The sequence below is a fragment of the Eucalyptus grandis genome, chromosome 5, assembly GCF_016545825.1.
Source record: "Eucalyptus grandis isolate ANBG69807.140 chromosome 5, ASM1654582v1, whole genome shotgun sequence".
Taxonomy (NCBI): Eukaryota; Viridiplantae; Streptophyta; class Magnoliopsida; order Myrtales; family Myrtaceae; genus Eucalyptus; species Eucalyptus grandis.
Window position 1 is genome coordinate 29,725,049 of NC_052616.1, and position 5,504 is coordinate 29,730,552.

The 5,504-nt window shown below is 40.6% G+C and overlaps 1 long non-coding RNA gene across 1 annotated transcript; it reads left to right on the plus strand.

The window, feature by feature from the left end:
* The first annotated feature begins 3,574 nt into the window (after positions 1 to 3,574).
* LOC120293164 lies at positions 3,575 to 4,649 on the plus strand. Its single transcript, XR_005550868.1, has 3 exons — positions 3,575 to 3,696; positions 3,813 to 4,061; positions 4,376 to 4,649. It is a non-coding gene; the product is annotated as an uncharacterized LOC120293164 (long non-coding RNA).
* Positions 4,650 to 5,504: the final 855 nt, after the last annotated feature.

Genomic DNA, 5,504 nt, shown 5'->3' on the forward strand with positions numbered 1-5,504 from the left:
TAAGGAACTTCAGTAAAGTTTGATTCAAAACATACTAAAGCACAAGGCTTACCTTTCTTTTCGAACCAAGCCTTACATTTTAGACAATCTTTCTTCAAGTGTCCAATTTTGTTGCAAAAATGACACTTAATAAGATTGTGTTCCTTCTTGTGGATTTGAGAAGCCTTTGAAGAGTCATTCAGGATGTATAGTCCTTTCTTCTTGCTCCTTCCACCTTTCCTCTTAAAATTCTTTCGAACTTCTTGATGACTTGAGAGATGAACATAATGAGCCTTTTGATTCTTTATCCTTATTTCCTCTTGAACTAGCATACTGGCCAATTCGTTTACATTCCACTTATCCTTTATAGTGTTGTAATTCATTTGAAATGGCCCATATTGCTCATGAGGTAAGGAATTAAGTATAAATTGTACTAAAAAGTACTCATCCACATTCATTCCCAAAGTCCTTAACTTTGCTGCTAAATTGGTCATCTCAAGTATATGCTCATGCATGGTACGTGAACCATCATATTTCATGGTGGTCAGTGTGCTCATCGGTGTACCAGCAAGTGACTTATCGCCAGCTTGAGAACGCTCTTCCACAAATTTCATAAATTCCTTAGCATTGTTAGTATTGGGAAGAGAAGTCTTTAAATTGTTTGCAACTGTCATTCGCATGAACATTAAGCTCAATCTGTTCGATCTTTCCCAAGCTTTATGGAAAGACTTTTCATCATTGCTACTTTCATCGCAATAGCAGCTGGTTTCTCAGCTTGAAGTGCTAAATCAAGATCCAGGACACCTAAGTGAAACCGACTTGTTCACTCCAATCAGAAAATTTATCCCATTGAATAAGGGAACAAATGAGGCGTGTGAATGGAGTGAAACAGGTACAGATACTGCAAATGTGCAAGAAAATACTCATACATTAATGCTTTGAGAATATCATATAATCATATTCAAACTAAACTACACATGCACATCATAGTTCTCCTTTGGGCGATCCTATGATATACAAATATATATAAACCATAATGATGCTAATAACTTTTATTTGATAATTGTAAATATATATTATTAAAATTTATTTGTTATCTTTGGATATACAAATAAATTTAACAAATCATATTAATTATCAACCATCATCTTCATGAATTATAAGAAAATAATTAACCTTTGGGTTAATCCCTAAGTTCTTATAATAAATGAACTTCAATATACCCATAACTCCAATAATGATATAAAACATATCAATTTCATATATAGCATCACTTAATCATGGGTAATTGAATAAAATAATTTACAATATCAAAAATTCAAAAGACTTCAAGGTTCGGCCACTTTGGTGACTAACAAACCATTCATAATATGAATTTTTCAATATTGTAAAATACAAATATTTACCAAATTTGCACACAAGGACACAACTTAATCAAAGCGAAGGGAAAAATCGTAAAATCATAATTTCATAAGGGCGGAATCATAAATTTAATATCTAGGGGCAAAATGGTAAATAATCAGCAATGGCAGAATTGTAATTATTAATTAAACAGGGGCATAACAATAAATAAATTGTGAGAAGGACAAAATTGGAATTTTAAAATGGCATAGGGGCAAAACGTAAATAAGGCCGCGCGGGGACGCAAGCGCGTGCCTCGCACGCGCGCCTGCAACTGCGCCGGAAGCCCCGCGCGCGTGAAGGCGCGTGGCGCATGGGTTCCACGCGCCGCAACCGCAGCGCGGGCGTGGAGCCCACGAGCCTTCTTCCTCGGGCACGTACGCGATTCTTCGCCGTTTTCGCCGTTCCGCCGCGGTTTCGCCGGCCGTTTCTTCGCCGGCCGATTCTTCGCGGTTTTGAAGAACATGCCGGCACGATCACATGCGTCCAAGTTTCGAGAAAATGACCAAAAATTGGCCCCAAATCAAACGAAAATTCTCAACACAAAACTTCCACCACCGCCGCTCAATTAGCCTTCGCGAACACCGATATACCGGAAAACTCATGGCTAATGTTCCTCATGACAGTGTGACGGTGTGGGTCCGAAATCAAGCGGTGGGTTGCCGGATTTTACCCGGAACCGGCGAGTTTCTTCCTTGCCCTCAAAATTCCGAATTCCTCCATTTTTGTCCTTTTCCACTCGTGCACACACAGTAACTTTTCTTCACCATTTTAGTCCATGAAAAACGCTCCATCATTCGGATTTTCTTTAAGAACCTTCCAAAACATTTCAACAGCAACAAATGCTACGAACAGGATCGTTCAACAAATCATCAAACATAAACTATAATATTTCTTTAAATGGAAAAATCATGAGATCATAAACCAAACGCTCTGATACCAACTGTTAGACAATTCATATAAAACTTGATGCAGAAATTCATAACAAATCAATGATCTTTGATCTTTATGATTTTCACAAATAGATTCAGACAAACCTTTATCCATAGCGCTACGCTTGATGATGATCGTTGTAGAAAACCCAATGATCTCGAACCAAAAGGAGAAATCCGATTTCTCTCCCTTAACCCACTAAACCTTAATATATTCAATTGATGGAGGAGAGAATACGTTCCTTTTGGTTACTGTTGTTCGTATGTGGGTGGAGAGAGGACCGGACTCTATTTATACGTTCGTTGAAAATGTGTCTTCCATCAAAGCGATATACCCTTTCGTTTTATTAGAGTCGTACCTTCTCATAACCAATATTATTTATAGCATTTCAATAATTATTAAAACATATAATAAATCACATAATATGGGCCACAATAATTCTTACATCTCTCTCCTGCTTTTTCTCCATCCGAAGGATGAAGACTGACGCCTTCTCTCTCCCTTCCTCTTGTAAGTTCAAAATTTCAGGTTCTCTCGTCTTTGTTCTCTCCGATGCGTGCTCGCTCGCTTGGCGTTTGTTCTCATTGTGTCTTCTTCTTTCGCTCTATGCTCCGGCGCTTGCTTGGCTTGTTCGCTTTCTGCTTCCGTGCTCCCTCGCTCTCTGAATTCCTTCTCATCCGAAAATCAGATTCTGGAATTTTTTTTCTGAGAGCTCTAAGAATGTTCAATTATCATGAACTGCGAGTTGTGGCTTGCAATTTTAAGGAGGCAAATTTTGTGAGCTGAGGTTGATTTGGAGAGTGTCTTACGTTCTTTTGTAGGACTTTCGAGTCTTGTCTGATGGGCATGCCTTGTATTTAACTACAGATATGAGAATTGTAAGGTGCTATGTCACCTAAAACTTGTATCGGATTCTGCTATCCCGGCAAATGAAGGAAGAACATTGTACGGTACTTGACAAATGCAGGTTTTGCCAAAGCAGTGATATTATCATTGTACGTTTAATAATTCGTGAACCAAACTAAAGTTCAGATATTAATTTGAAAAATAATTAAGAAATTTGCTTTTTGTATTTTATTTTCTGAAATTTGTGCCCAATTTTGTTTTTGGGGAAAAAAAGGCCCGATTAGAGAAATTGGAGGGAAATGGAACGAGTAATTTAGTCGTTTTTTTTTTTTTTTTTTTTGGTCAAAAGAGGTTTCTTTCATTACTTCCTGGGAACAAAACAAGGACATTTGCCCAAATCCAAACATAAGATAGACGTAAGACAATGAGGAGGATGAGACAACCAGTTCGGCGCAAGGGAGTCGTCGTGGCATGCCTTCGCGATCCAATCTGCTGCCCGGTTCATTTCTCGCGGATTGAAGCCCACGGACACTGCAGGTAATGAACCCAGCTTTTGTTTACACTCTTCCACCACCGATAGAACAGCCCAAGGTATTTCGGCCTGGCCCAGAATGGCTTCGCTGTTGTTAAGTTGTATGTGACGATCTGAACAGGAAGTACTTTAGTTGGTCTCCCCTGTTCGTTGAACTGAAGGGCACTCGTGCGCATCTTCTCCACGAAGTGCAGCCCTTCCTTTAGAGCTAGGGTTTCTGCTACCAGGGCAGATTGAGTGAGGATTTTCTTGGCGAATCCACCCACAAGACACCAGTGATGGTCTCTGCAAATCCAAGCAACCGCACCCTGTTTTGAGGCGCAACTCCAAGACCCATCCACGTTCAATTTCAGCTCGCCTTTTGTTGGTGGTATCCACTCCTCCCCTCTCCCACCTTGCTCGTTCTTTCGGTTCTGCATTGTGGTATTGGGGCTCCATTTTCTGTAGAGTTCAAGATCATAGCTTGCGTCCTCCACGATTTGTTGTGGTTTTAGTTTACTGGATCTGAAAACCCACGCATTTCTTGCTTTCCATATCGACCATAAAATACCTGCAAGGAGTGCGTTTGATTTCCACTCATTCTTGTGAAACAAGTTCTCCGAGATCCATTTATCCATTCTTGTGACTTTCTCAATGGCTGTTTTCAATTGTATGCGGGGGTCTAACCATATCCATTTCGTCCAGGGACATAATAGGAGGAGATGTTCGAGAGTTTCTGGGGCTTCGTGGCAAATGGGACAAAGTGGATCAGGTAACATTTTCCTCCTGTAGAGATTTTCTCTTGTCGGCAACGCATTATTACAGACGCTCCATAGGAAAAATTTCACTTTTGGGTAGTGTGGGGTTTGCCAAATTGTTGTCCATAGACCTCGGGGTGGCTGATATGACGATGATGGTTGGTTTTCTTTCAGCTGTTTTTTCTGGGAGCATATTTTGTTGTAGCCACTTTTGACCGAATAGGAGCCCACATTATTGCCCATCCACGCTATTCTGTCCATTGATGAGTGTGAACTGAGTGGTATTGATAGGATCTCGTTGATAACTTGCTTGTCGAACATTTCCTTTAGCTTCACCACATCCCATTCTTTTTCTTCGGGTACTATCAATTCCGCAACAGTCGTTGGTTCATTTAGATTTGCACCTCCTCCGATCCGGCCTCTAGGTAGCCACACATCTTCCCTTATTCTGATCTCGTTTGCCATCACCCACCAGCCATCTCGTCTCCGATTCAATCGCTTCCCTTCCTATCAGCAAACTTTGCCAGCCCCATGAGGGGCGACTACCCTTACCAGCTCGCCAAAACTCTCCTTGTGGGTAATAAATACCTTTAACAACTTTTGTCCATAGGGAATTCGGATCCTGAACAAGTCGCCACGCTTGTCTCCCCAGCATAGCCTTGTTGAAAGACACTAAATCTCTGAACCCTAATCCTCCGGTGTCCTTCCTTGTTCTCAAAGATTCCCAGCTCTTCCAATGAATTCCTTTTCGGTCAACAGTTTGTTTCCACCAAAAGCACGCAATTCTTTTTTCTATTGCTTTACAAATAGAGATCGGTATCTTGAAAATAGACATTGCATACTGTGGAAGAGCTTGTACAACTGTTTTGATAAGTACCTCTTTCCCTACTTTAGTCAACAATTTCTCCTTCTAGCCCTCTAGCTTCGAGTTGACCCTTGCTAGGATCCATGCAAACATATGCTTTTTTGATTGTCCCCAGTCAGATGGAATTCCCAAGTATTTGCCTGTCTTGTCTATAATAGGGACTCATAGTTGATTTGCCAAGTTTCTCTTTAGAGTTAGTGGACAATTCTGG